We start from the raw sequence: 17,273 nt of genomic DNA on the forward strand, positions 1-17,273 counted from the left end.
ATCGTACACAGCGTATCTTCCACTTGTAATAACATAGGTAGCCAACATATACCAAGCGTTGAACATTTCGACCAAATATGATCCTTGGGAACGATTTCAATGGGACAGTTAACATTGGAGGCGCAGCTCAAGATCTGAAAGGAACATTCGTAATCCAATTCAACAACGCAACAATCGAAGTCAATGGTCAAACATTAATCTCATGACAAGTCACAAGTTTTGAAGCTCTTCCGGCTATCTTACAACCAACACTAAGGGAAAAACAGTATCGAGAACCATTATCCCTCGAAATGATGAAGAAGCTCAATATTAACAATACGGAACAAATCAAATTAGTTCGGGCTGAAAAGGAGAATGAGAAATGGACTAGCGGACTTGTTGATTTATTATTATACGAGTATTTGTCATCCTGGTTATCATAAAAACATGTTTTCGACCAAACATCAGAACGAACAAGTCTGTGAACTAGAGAAGTACCTGGAGCAACCGCACCAGGCGCGCAAGTTTTACCAACAAGTCAGCAGGATGAAGCCTTATATACCTCGATGTTCATCCTGCCGAGACAAAGAGGGACATCTGATTTTCGAGAAAATGGGCATATTGGGGTGATGTGTTGAGTCGCCAAGAGCCGATGGAATTACAGGCGAATTGTTTAATATGGAGGCGACCAATTACGCTGTGGTTTATCAACCTATGCTCAAAGTAGGGGATAGCGAATCAATGCCTGACTGGCAACGAGACATTATCAGTCATAAAAAGGGGGATATCACGCAATGGGCAATTATGGAGGTATTTTAGTTTCTTCTCTTTAAGTCTATTTTCAGTAATGTCTGTTGAATGCGTTTTAGTTTTGTCTTCCATTGATAGATCAGAAACAAATAAAAACGAAGATGCCTTTGAATCAGTGGTTGTATGTTACACAATAAGATAAATCGGATCAGCACAATATTCGTAACGTAAGTTTTGTAAGTTTTGTTGTGATGAAAACGAAATAGTTAATTAAACGAGAATTAGTTCCACTGAATGGTTAAAAAATTCGGATATTACTGCGCGTTCAAAGTACACTAATTGATTCTCGACTGTTACCCGCAACGACTGAAGACAGAATAGACCGGCTTATTTCCATGCGGTCCTTAGTGTCCCAACCAACGGCACTTTCTCACCGCTAATTATCCACTCTCGTGGCGAGTTCTAAATGAGTGGCGAGTTCTAAAGTGAGTGGAGAGTTCCGCGCCATCTACCCGTCCGCATCGGCAACATTTGCAATCAATTTCGAATGCTGCGGATCCTGCCGCGCCACAGTATCACGTTGCTGAGTACCATCTATAAAATATTCTCCTGTATCTTGCTAGGCCGGATAGCCCCAGACGCCCAGAACATCATTGGCCCATATCAAAGAGGCTTCACTCGAGGCAAATGAGCAGTAGATCAGATTTCCCTCTGCGGCAAGCGATGGAAAAAATGATGGAATGTGGACATAAGTTGCACCGTCTTTTTATCGGCTTTAAAGCCGCCTATGATAGCATAGAAAAGGTGAAACTGTACACGGTCATGAGAGAATTCGGTATCCCGACGAAATTGATAAGACTGACTATGCTGACGCTGACGAATGTGCGAGTCCAGATAAAAGCAACAGGATCACCCTCGAGACCATCCAACATTAACAACGGTCTAAGACAAGAGGATACCCTATCATGCGACCTCTTCAAACTGGCCCTGGAGAAAGTGTTTCGCGATTCCGATGTAAATGAGAGAGGCACCATCCTCTTCGAGTCCGCCCAACTACTGGCCTACGCTGACGATATCGCTATCATGGGAAGAACAACCCGAGATGTACAGTCCACCTTCACCGAAATCGAGTAGGCGGCGCGAGATCTTGAGTTGCACATTAATGAAGGCAACACGAAGTACATGGTGGCAATGTCAGCGCCAAAATCAAAGAACGAACGACATCGAATCGAACTGGTCAAACGAAAACAATGAAAATAGGAGACTACAACTTTGAGACCGTTGAAAATTTTTCCTATCTAGGGTCGAAAATCACAACCGATAACAGCTATGACGATGAAATCCACGCATGGTTGTTGGTAGCCAAACGAGCCTATTTCAGCTTACAAAAACTGTTTCGTTAGAAACGTCTCATCATAGGGTCAAAGCCAGTCCTCATATATTCCTCGAAGACTTTTTTTCTTAGCAAAAAAAAACTGCGCACTCTTGGCCGCGTTGAAGAGAAGAATCCTCCGAAGAAGTTTTGGTCCCCTACATGAGGATAGATGATTTCGTAGCCTACATAACGACGAAATCTATGAGCGATACCACGACCGTCTGGTTGTGGATAAAATCTGGCCAAATAGGTTACGGTGGGTAGGTCACTTAATCCGTATGGATGAGGATTATCAAGCCCGGAAAGTCTATAAGGGCAATATCTATAGTAGAAAAATAAGACAAGGCAGAACCTGCCTGAGATGGAGCGATGGCGTAAATCAGGATGCCAGGCAGCGTTTAGGGATATCGAATTGGTGGTCCTCGGCGCAAAACCGGAATGTCTGGAGTTCCTTATTAAGACAGGCCTAGAGCGGATACTGGTTGTTGAGCCGTTGATGATGATGATGAAACACCATATGCGAAATCAATGCACCTATAAGGAACGAGCAAAATACCACAGATCGTTCGATTGAGATAAACTCGCCATAATCAGCTAATATTGTACCAAACAAACTCCAACATCTACAAAATCAGACCCTCCAAATACCCCCCTAATATTCCACCGTTGTGAAGAGATGAAGATATCTCCATCTAAGAGGGGAAGAGTTACCATTTCGATAAACGAATGTCGGCAAATTATGTCAACACGGGCCGCTAACCCCATTAATAGGTCAGCAATAAAAACTCGCGCTACCTGACATGCAGAACTCCACCGGATGGGTCGAAACCTAATGCTGAAGCCTCAGTATTTATACAAAGTGTAATTTATTATTAAGTTATTAATGTGAATTAGTCGTTAAGATCTTTTTTAAGAAATTGTTCGTTTTTAAGGTTTTGTGTAAACACAAAACCTTATTAAAATCGGGTTACTGTCTGTCTGTCTGTCTGTCTGGCTGTCTGTCCGTCACACGCATTTTTTTCGGAGACGGTTATAGCGATTGACACCAAATTTGGTAGAAAGGTGGGAACTGTGAACGCTCACGCATTCAGTGAATTACATCCTTTTACGTTGAATTTAAGGGGGGGTCCCCATACATGCAAAAGGAGGGTGTAACATTTTTCTTCATCAAATATAGTCATGTGGGGTATCAAATTAAAGGTCTCGATTAGTACTTTTCAAAGCCGATCTTACTTTTGACATTCGTTGGAAGGGTGGGGAGCGCGGGGGGTTGAAAGTGATCACTTCTTTAAGGGGGCCATTCTCAGAAACTACCAAACGGAAAAATCTGAAAAAAATAAAGAGACTGCCTGGGCTCCGAGATACCTTCCATGCCGATATCTGGTTAAATAAAGTTAATAATAGTATATTACTACAATTTTTTGTAATTGGTTAGAAACCCCCCTTAAGTTCATCCTAGTACCATGAAATTGTAGTGATATAGGCTATAATATAAAGCATGATCTTACCAAGTTTGGTGGAAATCGGACTATTATTAACAAAGTTATAATACCTCAAATTTGTTGTTTCTTTGAAAATTGAAGACTATGAATGTCAATATCTCCCGAAAGTGGATACTTTCACATAATATATGGATATATTACGTGCTACGTACTAAGAAATACACAAAACCTTTCGTACCTGAAGCGTCCAGCTTCCGGTTTCCCGACTTGTTTAAAGTTAACTTGTATTCATCTTATGTGAGAAACCCTCTATGTACGATTTTCCATTTGTACATAGTTAAGAATACGAAATACTCCGTCTTATTTTGTCAAACTACAAGATATATATGTACAAACATATCAAACAACTAAAAGAAAAACAAAAAAGGAAAACTAAAACGTCCCTGTGGATTTTATATGATGATGACGTCATACACGACATAGGGTGTGATAAATTTATGTGAAGTGCGAAATTTTGACCTTCTATAACTTTGTTAATAATAGTTAGATCAGACTCAAACTTTGTAGAATTGTGTCATATATTGTCGCCTATGCTATTGTTGTATTTGTGGGATGAACTTAAAGCGCGCTTTTTGGTATATCTCTAAACCATGGCAATATACTGTTATTAACTTTTTTTGTGTAGATATCTGAACGGGATGTATTTTGAGGCCTAGATTTCATATAGATGCGTCACTTTGATTTTTGGGTCGATAGATTCTGAGAACGAGAATTGTTTCACTTTTTGGGGCACACATTTTGAGCTCTATTCCCCTTACATTTCATATAATATCAAAAATAAGATCTGTTTCGGAAAATACTGATCGAGTGATTTTATTGCCACATGACCATATTCTGTGCAGTATGTAAAGGGACACACAGGCCACATGTTGTCATCAAGTTTCGTGAAAATCAGTTCAGCTATTTCCGAGTAAATCGGGTATGGCAGACAGACAGACGCACATACAGTAAATTGATTTTTTGTTACACACAAAACCTTAAAAATCATCATCGCAACAACTAGTATCCCCTTTGTATAAGGAAGTTCAGACATCCCGACTTTGCGCTGAAGTCCACCATTCCATGTCCCTGAAAGCTATCTGGGGTCTCGGCCAACGACATCGCTCCATCTAAGGCAGGGTCTGCCTCGTCTACTTTTTCTACCATAGATATTGCCCTACAGATTATCCTCACCCATACGGATTAAGTGGCCTGCCGGCCGCAATCTATTCAGCCAGACTTTATGTTCAACTAGACGGTCGTGCTATCGCTCATAAATTTGGCCGTTTTATATACTACGAAATCGTTGGAGGGTTCTTTTTTCGATCGGGACCGATAGTTCGTAATTTTTCTTACTAAGAACTCAAGCCCCTGAGCAATACATAAGGACTGGCAAGATTACTATCTTGTAAAGTAAAAGCTTTGACCCTATGGTTAGATGTTTCTTACGGAACAGTTTTTACAAGCTGAAAAAGGCTCAGCTTGTTACCAATAACGGTGTGCGGATCGTCGTAACTGTTATCGGTTGTGATTTTCTTAGGAACATGTGACTTTTGCAACCAGACCCCTAATTTACTTTAACTAACAATATTTCGTAAGTCAGTTTGTTGAAAATAGGAAGAAACAATTTACAAACGGATGAAACAGGAAAAAATACGGCCTATTTTAATCCTAAAAGTTGTTAATGAAATACATATTTGAGTTGTCTCATCCGGTTTTCTTCTTTACGAATATACAAACATATGTATATGTATAAATAGTTAAATATTTACGTTTAAGATCCTTTTCAAATTATTGCGAAATTAAGGGATTTAACAGGTTGTTTAAGTCTATTTGACCCTAAAATTTGGACATACCGGTTAAAACAGCATACTGGATATAACCGCCTAATTTCCTGGTCCCTACTAGGAAATCATGTAACTAAGCTCGACCAAGGGAGTTTGAAAAGGAGAAGAGGGTGGATAGTTAATCGAGACGGCATCCAGAAGTATATCGAGAAATTCTTTGATATGATGGAAGGAAAGTAAACAGATGTGTGGACAGATATAAGGATTTATTTTAGATCAGATCTTCAAAAGAAAGGCTAAAAAGGTAGAAAATCCAAAGAAGGAGAGACCTTAGCCAAAAAGGCCATTGTGCTCTTCCGCTCCGTGTAGGTCGACAGCCAGAATATTGATGAACCCGAACAATTTATTAACCAAGTTAGCGTGGTTGCTGCGAAAGGTGGTGTCTAGCTCGATTTTGGTGAAAGTACAGCCTATGCTAAACGATAAATCCGGATTTTCTCGTTTTCGGTTTTAGTCTAAATCGATACGGCACGGATGCTGGAGAATTTCATTTCCTCAATTTGTGTTATTCAAAATGATTTATTAGATTAATTACTCTAGTTTGCGTTTCATTGTATATGGGACATAATATCTAATTATTTCCAAAACGTGGCTTTGATAATTTGATGAATATTGGAATAAATTATGGTTATTTCTTGCGGGAGGGTATAATTAAATACATTTTCTGTTGGGTTTTGGTGTAGCATTACATTATTTTCTTGGCATAATTTTCGCTTGATTGCAACAGAGGACAATTTTGGTTGCTTTATAGTGTTTTGTTTTATATTTTCCGAATCAATTATCAAGTGTGGCTTTGCTCACGTTAAGAGGAATTCTACTTACAGCGGAATAACTAACCTGAAAGGAAAAATTGATAAACTTCAAAATTTCATACATTTCTATGTGAGCCCCCAAATCAACACAAATAGAGAAACGTTTCAATCGAACCTTTCTAATTTGCAGTTGTAGATGTGTTTTACGTTAAAGTGGGTGATACCGGTCGACTTCAATCATTTTGTCACTTCCCATCGCATGCATATTTCAGTAGCACTGAACATAAATTTCCACAAACCATATTGGGGCCTTGCAGATACTCGTATATATCGCTTTGTCTCGATGAATCAATCTCTTAACTTTTTTCTTCAAAATGCAAACTGCGGACTGGATCACCTTCATGCCTTTTCAAAATTAAATCGAAACCACTTAGTGTGTCATTCATTCTACTCGTATTCGGGATTCAGGTTGCATTCAACTTCTGCTAGATACATGATCAGGTTGCATGCAGTGCAGGTTCTACCTAAGTGGCCCCAAAATCTGGTAGAATCTTTGTTTAAAATTCTAAGAAGGGTACCCTACGGTTAGGGGACTACGTCTCATCTTTAGAATGCTTTCTTTAAAAGCAATTGGGTAAAAAAGTAGATAAAACTAGTTTTTTGGTTTAAAATTAAAGTTGATTGCTCGATAGTAGTTTGCAGGGGGAATAATAGACGACAAGATTAAAGTTTTTCATTGTCTCTGGGGATCTCCACAGGGGAATGCACTCTATCGTTGGCCCATACCTAACATGGCAGAATCAAGCTGGAAATCATTTAGACCATTTTTTATACTTCCTACAAAAATAAACAACATATTTTCGAACTTTTTTATTTTTTCAGCATATTCCTTAGCAACATGATACAAACTTTCTTCTTTGAGAAAATCCGTCTTTTTTTTAGCCTCAGTTTTAGGTGCTTCTGTCATTGCACCCACATTAGCCCGAATAGGGGCAAGTGGCATAGCATTATACTGCTGTGTCATCACGAACCGTACAGGGTATGGCGGACGTCGCCAGAGCTGGGGTTCAACGTAATCTCCAAAAAATATGCTTCTGTCGTAAGACTGTGGCACAAGAACTGGATCGAAGTAAGTAGCCGAGGCCAGTCCGACCAACGCAGCAATTAAAACAATCGATCTCTGCAAAGATAATAAAATTGGTTGAATTAACGTTCAAAAAGCAAACCAGTGAAAAATTACCATTTTAAATGTCGACTTCCAAAGCAACAAATCTTGATTGATACAATCCTACAAATTCGAAAGCTTTTATATAGAACCAATACACCCAGTAACTGGTTTCTGTGAATCACGTATGTATGGCTGCCAACAAACATTTGTTTATTTGCAGAAAGAAGGATATGAACTACGTTTGCATTTCTTTCTTGAAGCTAAACGTCCTATTGGCTTAGTCATCTGATTTTGCACTTTTTTACCGACTATTATCTAACCTGACCTATAAGATCCCGCATGAGAGTTCGACGACATTGGGAGACTCGCAAAGGCTTACGTAAATAGCGGATTGACGTTATCTTTTATCTCTTGATTGATCGGAAGAATGTTCTGAGAACACATAAAATGCTGATTTGTAGGGGCAAATTTTGACCCAGGGGTACATAGTAGCGGTCAGAGAGGTAGTCTTCTCTCCTCGATGAACGTTACAAAATGTAGATAGAAACTTAATTAGGTGTGGGCACGCTTGCTGTGCCCCTAATAACTACTGGCTCAAAGGTAACGAAAGTCACGTAGTCCGAATTCATAAAAAACATAATGTCCATTCTCCATAGAACTGGGGTCTAACATTCAAAGCGAAACCTTGCGGACGGTAAAATACAAAACGCTATATTCGCGTCTTAATGAAATCTAAGCAATGACTATCTAACCAAAATTCGTTTCTTCCTCCATTAGCAGTAGGAGTTATACATTTTTTTTAGTTCCGAACTACATTACATAGTATTGTAAGCTTGCTGGTAACATACAACCTACAATGTCAGTAGAAACACAAAATGCTCGTTTTTCACCAACTATTCTCTTGGTAGATTGCTGAGGAAGCTATTGCTATTGAGAAAAGTATTGTAATTGTCGTGGAAATAATATACTTAATGCAAAATACGTACGTGTGTAAGCAGTTTCTATGGAAAATCCAGTTAGCGGTTTTTGTTTAAGAACCTAATTATCCATCAGCTTTCTCCTTTTAACCAGTGCATTTGAATTTATTAAATATCTGCCTCTGTGCAAACTGAATGATGCCACCCAATATGAACTTTTAGAACTTCTACTTCTTTCTCAAGGTAGGCGTGAGAAATCGGCTGGGTAAACAAAGATTCATCTCAAATCCGCAATCTTATGTTTCCTAGGCGGCCTCTTGATCGGCTTCCGCTGTGCAATTAATTAGTCTCATCTTTCATTTCAGTAATGCATTGAATCTTTATCTTTACATTCTAGATAAAAGCTAGTTTTACTGGTTTTCTAATAAAAGTATTAAGTCTGGTCTTATGCATTTTTTGTAAAGAAAGACGCGCAACATACATAGGTCTTGAAAGTTTTAGAGATGCACGCACCGATAATCTTCTAATGAACTTGTTTAGGTTAGATGACTTTTTGCTCCTTTTCTATTTATTTATGTATTTCCAAGTTTACCAAGTTTGCTGCCGAATTGAAGGTGTTAGCTTTTACGGTGGAATTTGTTGATGCCTTCGCCAGTGATGGAAAGTCCCGCGTAGCTGGTAAGATGTTCAGCATGCGTACGTGCTCTGCCGTTGATTCAGTGTACTAGTTTTTGCTCAATTTTCTTGAGGAATTCTTCCCATTCTTTTCTACTTTGCTGTGATTTCCTAGTGGGTTTCTTAGAAAAGTCAATAACACTTTATAACATGATCACAGTGAGTCACGTGTCCACTCTAGATATGATGTTTATTTACAAACAAAAGTGACCCTGGACCTTTCCAGCGGTGACTTCCGTGTATCGGTTTAACTCAATATGCTAAAAGCTTATTTGTGCCCGGGAGTTACGATTAAGGGATTCACATTACATAAACTAAACCGCATGCATGCCTCTCTTGCTGCTGTCATGCATTTTTTGCATAATTGAGATATGCATACATGTGGACGCGGATAATACTGAAATTGGTAAAGGTTGAATTGTGTCGGCCGTCCCCCTTGAAAAGGTTACGGACCTTTAAAGTGAGCGTTTTTTGATATAATCATGCAAAAGTTGCACTATCTCGTTGGTGCATGCCTAACATAGCAGAATCAAGCTGGAAATCATCCTACAAAAGTAAACAGCATATTTTTGAACTTTTTATTTTTCCGACATATTCCTTAGCAACATGATACGAACTTTCTTCCTTGAGAAAATCCGTTTTTTTAGTCTCAGTTTTAGGTGCTTCTGTCATTGCACCCTCATTAGCCCGAATAGGGCAAGTGGCATAGCATAGAAATTTTGGTTGTCAGGAAGAAGAAAAATACTGACATGCCCTGTGAATTGTAGCTGGCATTACCTGCTCATCGGACGGCGACGCAACCAAGAAGCAAGAGAAGATTCATGTTAATCGCTTTCAAATGGGGTATAACACCCAACTTCCAAAAAGGCACAGCTCTTTTGATATAGTTAATTTCCTTTTACAAGTAATGCACTATTGTTATGTTGTTGTTATGTCCATTTTTAGCTTTCTTTTGTTAACGAAAATGCTAACTTTTGTTTATAATAATAAACAAAATTTTAAATAATTGTAGTTTTAATTTACAGAAAATGTGAGTTGTTTATTTCTTTTTGTCTTCTTTTGCACTCCACTGTATTATTGTCATTATTTAGCCGTTTATGTGCATAATAAACGAAAGGCTGCCAAATAAAGTTTAGGCTGGATTCGGAATTACACTTGGGATCCAACGAACACTCGTGTGAGATGCTCTCTGTGGAGCGGCGTTGACTTCCGGGGGATGGTACTTAAAAAAACTACTGGAGCACTTAGGAACACTTAGGCAGACAACGAGAATAATAACACCAAAACTAAATTTCATCATCATTAACGGTTGTGCGCCGAGATCCACTAACTCAATATCTTTAAAAGCTGTCGGGCGTCCTGCGCTATGGCATGGCTCCATCTCAGGCAGGATCTGCCTCGTCTTCTTTTTTTACTGTAGATATTGCCCTTGTAGACTTTCCAGGCTGGATCATCGGATTAAGTGATCCGCCCATCGGCAACCAATTTTGCTGGATTTTATCCATAACCAGACGGTCATGGTATCGCTCATAGATTTCTTCGTTATGAAGGCTACGGAATCATCGATCATCATTGCCAGTTGTCAGGGGTTCGCTGTCCAACTGTCTCACTGTCATCTTCAGCAAAAATTGATGAACCACTTGGTATAATTGTATAATAATATTTAACCAATTCGGCTGTATTTCCATCGGCTCCTGGCTTCATCCTGACGACATATTGGTAAAACTTCCGCGCCTAGTATTGTTGCTCTCTGTACTTTTCGAGTTCACAGACTTGTTGGTTTTCCCAAGCTTCCTTCTTCCGTCTGTGAAGTGGCTTCTCCGCTCGTCGGATTTCTTGGTAAGTCACTGCTCGTGCCCGCGTTCTTTGAGAATGCGACATTACTTGGTATCCAACATTCTTCCGTTCCGTACCTAGTTTACAGTCATCGTCGAACCAGCCGTTCCGACTTTTTTTTGCAACTGGGCCAAATATATTAGTGGCCCTATTAAAGATAACGCTCTTCAGATGTTGTGAAGATCATTTATTCATGCTTCATCTGCAGGATCTCTGCTAGTCTTAGGTTATTGCGGCATCGATTTCCCTCTTATAGGTATTACGGAGGGCTGTGCTGTGGAAAGTTCCTGTGTAAACTCTCACCTGATTTTCAGACTAGATTCTACGTATTGTTGTTGTTCGAACCCCGAGCACATGGAAACGAGATAGTGATCCGAATCTATCTTGGCCCCTATATGTTTTGATATTCATTAAGGCTGAGGGGTAGTGGCGTTCGATCAACACGTGGTCAATTTATTTGAAAGTGGTCCCGTTTGGAGAGGCCGACGTATGTTTGTGGACCGCTTTCCTCGCAAACCAGGTACTTCCAACAACCAGGCTGAGATTATTGTATTATTTGTATTTTTATGTAAGCTATGGGAACCAAATGTAAGCTACGGGAACCAAATGCGCAAATCGTTATGCCGTTGTCGTTGCTGGGTTCGTCAGTGTCTAGTCAGAGCAGTCTGTGTGTTTTGTGGCTTCGATTTTTCGTCTAGGGGTGTTGGCCCTACTCAACCCCCATCGTGGAGGACCAATTGGTACAATTTGCTCCGTTTCCGATTCGGCTTCATCCTTCTTCGGCTGCAGCTTTTTATTAAAAGAACTCACAGTGGAGATGGATCAGGAGGCGTTTCCCTGGTTTTATACTCTATCTTGGACACTAAATTTACTTGCTTAAAATTCAGCGCTTTAGAAGTTTTAAAAAACTGCTTGCTTACTTTTATTTGCGCAGTCCGACAATTAGAAGAGACCAATTCGAAGCTCATCACCACTAGTGTCAATAACTTTTATGTTTATAGCACAAAAAATTGTGTGTGACAGAGAGTAAACCGATGTTAAAGTATCACTGTTGTTGTAACTTTAATTAGGTTTTGTGGGATGGGACCTCTCTCTATATGAGCTAACCCAATTTTGATATGAGCCGTTTATTTTGAAAGTATAATAGCATAAGTCACGTTTTCAAAAAAATCAAATTAGTGATAACATGGCCTGGAATTTAGCGGTAACCTTTCATTTGGAAAAAATCACATTCAATATATTGAGTATTATTGATTTTTTTTCTTAGGGAAGTTTTGTTAATTAATGATATGGCAAACATTATTTTAAAAGTATCACAGTACTTTGTAAATTAATTGTGGGACTTACTTAAAAAGGGATGTAATCAGTGCTCTATTAAAAGTAAAATAACGGTATGTGAAGCATTATTTTGGGTTATTGTCAGTATGATTGAACATCCTGGATCGTGGAAACAATATTGCAGTTTTATAGTTTACGTTATAGTGATATAACCTTACTTGACTTTTGTATATGCCATCAGGCATCTTATCAATGACCTAACACGTAAAAGAGGATGCAGAAACGAAAGAAACTATATTCAAAATTTTAATAAGGATGAAAGAGATAATGACGAAAAATATGTAGCGGCAAACTCTAAAAATTATTTTTCACAAAAAATTGCAGTTAGTTCCTTTTCGAAGGAGATAAACTAAGTTCTTCTAATAAACAACTTATCTTTGATAAATTTTGAAAGTTGCCAAACTGTAGGGAAGAGACAGCCAAGGAACCAGAAATCAAAACCAAGTTAATGCCGTTTGAAATATTATTTACCATATGAAAATGTATGTGTATTAGTTTGTAAGCAATTCTTTCTGGATGTTTTTAGTTTATCTGAAGGACGATTGATTCTTTAGAAAAGATTTTCGATTTTTCGAAATTGTTATGAATGAGCACATTCAAAGTTTTCCTGTCTTTACTAGCCATTGCATAAGGTGTCATATTCCTCATAGAAAATACTTAAGGGGTTGTTCCCGTATGACGGATCCGAGCAATCGATTTTTTGGCATCAATTGTATCTAGATATAGTGTAGAATATATGTGCAAAGTGAATTTTTGCAGACGTTACAGTGTTAAACAGGTAAAATGTCACATGCCTGGTTAATGTCGATCGCCGTAATAAAGTTTGCATTTATTGGTCGGAGTGACGTTCGAATGGCTTCGCTAAAAGCATAGAAATTGAACCCAAGGCTTTACTTGTGTTTCTTCAAGAAACCTAAGGTTGATGGACTAGGTGAACCAGATTAATGGTTAGTTAAGATTTTATGGTTAAAAATCGTATTCTACTTTTTAAATGCTTTTTTCTCGAAACTGCATGTTGAAAATCGGCTGCCACCATAGCCCAAAATCTACCCAACGAAATTCTTTGAAATTTTCAAAATTTATACAGAACACATTTCTATGGTCTACAGTTTAGGATAATTACCATTCATTCAGTAGTCTTCTTGTGCAAAAACACCAAAATTTACAAAACAAGTTTAACAAGGTACCAAAAATTTAACTTTCAATATTTTTAATAAGCCTGGTTTATGGACTGTGGTTAAGGCCGTACATTAGAATGCCATTTACAATTTTTCCTAACATGATCACTGCGCCCTCTAGCGTGCCTACAGAAAAACACATTTTTTGGAAAGACGTGTATAAGTTGTTCTGTATTTCAATAATGAACTTTACTATCGGGCTGACAAAATTACTACGCATGCTCAACATATTTATAAATATATGGTGAAAAATTCGCATTTGCAATTTCCAAATAAAGCGACAAAATGCGCCTTCGCACGGGATGGCCCCTTAAGCCCAGATCTAAATATTACCAAAATGTATGTTATTATCTCTATCCTCAAAAATGTAAAAGTGAGTGGATATATAGGAAAATTTTCAAAAATTATTTTCGTTTGCACTTTAATCAACCTAGAAAAAATGTATGCCAAAAATGCGATTTTTTTTTAAATTAAAGGTTGAAGCATGTGAGGATAAATGAGAGAAAAAGGGCAATTGAAGTTTGAATATGATTCAAATTTGAAATTGGCAGAAATGGCTAGGAAATATTTAGTAGAGCAAAAAAGGGTAGCACCAAGTCCACACACATGTATTTGATCTTTTCATTTGATTTTCAAAAAGCATTGACTTTTGGTGGTCAAAGGGTAGTATAGGTCCCAGGACGAAACGTGGATTGGTACCCACGATGGAGCATAAAACCTGGGAAATGCCTGCTGAACCAACACCAACAGCTCTACTACCAAACCCTATCTCCACCTCCACGTAGTGACCGCTGGGAGCTCTTTCTTAACGAAAATCTGCAGACGGAGAAGGATGAAGGCGAGTCTCCCGCGCCTAAAAACGGGACAAATTGTACCAACTGGTCCTCCAGGTTGGGGGTTGGGTAGGGCTGACAACCCTACATGGAAAACCGATGTTACGGAGCCACGAAAGGAGCCTCGACAGGATAGACTTTAAAAAGATGGACCCGGCAACGAACACGGAATAACGATTTGCGCATTTTCTCATGGAACGTGCGCTCCCTGTACAGAGATGAAGCTGATGAGCAGCTAGCCGATACCCTGTCCCAATATAGGGCTGATATTACAGCGTTGCAAGAGATGCGATGGACAGGGACCGGTTTCCTGGAGAAGAGCCACTACACCATATATTATAGCGGTCATCCAGTAAACCATGTGCTCGGAGTAGGTTTCTTAGTCAGCCAAAACATGAAACCTGCTGTTATCGGCTTTGAAAACATAAGCGAACGGCTATGCACTCTGCGCTTGCGAGGCAAGTTTAGAAATATAAGCCTCATAAACGTTCTCGCCCCTACAGAGGAGACTGCAGAGTCGGAGAAGGATACCTTCTACGAGGCAGTAGAACGAACCCTCGAAGCCTGTCCCAGATATGACATCAAAATCATACTTGGGGATTTTAACAGCCAAGTAGGGAAGGAGCCCGTATTCAGGCGATACGTTGGCTCCCATAGCTTACACGAAAATACAAATGATAACGGACTGCGGACTATTCAATTAGCAGGGTCACACGAAATGGTTGTTGGAAGTACCTGGTTTGCGAGGAAAGCGGTCCACAAACATACGTGGGCCTCTCCAGACGGGACCACTTTCAACCAAATTGACCACGTGTTGATCGAACGCCGCCACCTCTCAGCCTTGATGAATGTCAGAACATATAGGGGGGCCAATATAGACTCGCATCACTATCTCGTTGGCATGGTGCTCCAAGCTCGAATAACAATACCACCTAGAATCCCCTCGGATAATCAGGTGAGAGTGAACACTGAAGCCATCCACAACACAACCCTCCGCGACACCTATAAGAGGGAAGTGGATGCCGCAATAACCGCAGTCAACAGAGGACCTGGAGATGAAGCATCAACAAATAATCTTCACAATCACCTGAAGAACGTTATCATGGATACGGCCACAAACATACTTGGCCCCAGCCGCAAAAGTAGTCGGAACGGCTGGTTTGACGATGAATGTAAGCTAGCAACGGAACGGAAGAATGCCGCATACCGAGTAATGTTGCATTCTCAAAGAACGCGGGCACGCGCAGAGATTTAGCACGAACCCCGTCGAGCGGAGAAGCGACTCCACAGACGGAAAAAGGAAGCCTGGGAGAACCAACAAGTCTGTGAACTCGAAAAGTACACGGAGCAACCGCACCAGGCGCGGAAGTTTTACCAACAAGTCAGCAGGATGAAACCTTATACATCTCGATGCTCATCCTGCCGAGATAAAGAGGGAAATCTGATTTCCGACAGAATGGGCATATTAGAGCGATGGGTTGAGTACTTCGATGAGCTACTGAACAACCAGAACATCGGCGAGTTGGAGGTCCCGCCAACTGAAAACGACGGACAAATACTGCCACCACCAAGTTTAGGAAAAACAGTCCGTGCAATTTATCGGCTAAAAAATCATAAGCCGCCAGGAGCCGATGGAATTACAGCCGAATTGGTTAAATATGGAGGCGACCAGTTACACCAAGTGGTTCATCAACTTGTGCTCAAGGTATGGGACAGCGAATCAATGCCTGACCATTGGCAACGAGGCATAATCTGTCTCATACATAAAAAGGGAGATATCACACAGTGCAGCAATTATAGAGGTATTACGTTGCTGAGTACCATATATAAGGTATTCTCCACTATCTTGCTAGGCCGGATAGCCCCATACGCCCAGAACATCATTGGCCCATACCAAAGAGGCTTCACTCCAGGCAAATCAGCAACAGATCAGATTTTCTCTGTGCGGCAAGCGATGGAAAAACTGTTGGAATATGGACAACAGTTGCACTTAACTTGACTTTAAAGCCGCCTATGATAGCATAGCCAGGGTAAAACTGTACGCGGCCATGAGAGAATTCGGTATCCCGACGAAATTAATAAGACTGACTAGGTTGACCCTGACCAATGTGCGAGGCCAGATAAAAGCAGCAGGATCACTCTCAAGACCATTCGACATCAACAACGGTCTACGACAAGGGGATGCGCTATCATGTGTCCTCTTTAACCTGGCCCTCGAGAAAGTGATCCGTGATGCCGAGGTAAATGCAAGAGGTACGATGCTCTTCAAGTCCACCCAACTACTGGCCTATGCTGACGATATCGACATCATGCGATGAACCACCCGAGATGTACAAACTGCCTTCGTCCAGATCGAACAGGCGGCGCGAGATCTTGGACTGCACATCAATGAAGGCAAGACAAAATATATGGTGGCAACGTCAGCACCGAAGACGAATCAACCAACAACATCAAACCGCACTGGTCAAACACAAACACGAAGAAGAATAAGGATAGGAGAATACAACTTTGAGACCGTTGACAATTTCTCCTATCTAGGGTTGAAAATCACAATCGATAACAGCTACGATGATGATATCCGCGCACGGTTGTTGTCAGCCAACAGAGCCTATTTCCGCTTACAAAAACTGTTCCGCTCGAAACGTCTCACCATAGGGTCAAAGCTCTTACTGTACAAGACTATGATCTTGCCAGTCCTCATGTATTCCTCGGAAACTTAGCAAGAAAAATTGCGAACTCTTGGCCGCGTTCGAAAGAAGAATCCTCCGAAGAATTTTTGGCCCCCTACATGAGAATGGACGATTCCGTAGCCTACACAATGACGAAATCTATGAGCGATACTATGACCGTCCGGTTGTGGATAAAATCCGACTCAATAGGTTACGGTGGGCGGGTCACTTAATCCGTATGGATGAGGATGATCCCACCCGGAAAGTCTATAAGGCAATATCTATGATAGAAAAAGAAAACGAGGCAGACCCTGGAGCGGTGGCGTGAGTCAGGACGACAGACAGCTTTCAGGGATATCGAATTGGTGCACCTCGGCGCAAAACCGGGATGTCAGGAGTTCCTTATTAAGGCAGGCCTAGACCGGATACCGGTGTTGCGCCGTTGATGATGATGATGATTGACTTTTCCCAAACT

At 40.3% G+C, this 17,273-nt stretch overlaps 1 long non-coding RNA gene across 1 annotated transcript; it reads right to left on the reverse strand.

Moving 5' to 3' along the window:
* Positions 1-7,039: 7,039 nt before the first annotated feature.
* LOC119649548 lies at positions 7,040-7,579 on the reverse strand. Its single transcript, XR_005249152.1, has 2 exons — positions 7,425-7,579; positions 7,040-7,364 (listed from the first exon to the last, which is right to left on the reverse strand). It is a non-coding gene; the product is annotated as an uncharacterized LOC119649548 (long non-coding RNA).
* Positions 7,580-17,273: the final 9,694 nt, after the last annotated feature.

This window comes from Hermetia illucens, chromosome 2 (assembly GCF_905115235.1).
Source record: "Hermetia illucens chromosome 2, iHerIll2.2.curated.20191125, whole genome shotgun sequence".
Classification (NCBI taxonomy): domain Eukaryota; kingdom Metazoa; phylum Arthropoda; class Insecta; order Diptera; family Stratiomyidae; genus Hermetia; species Hermetia illucens.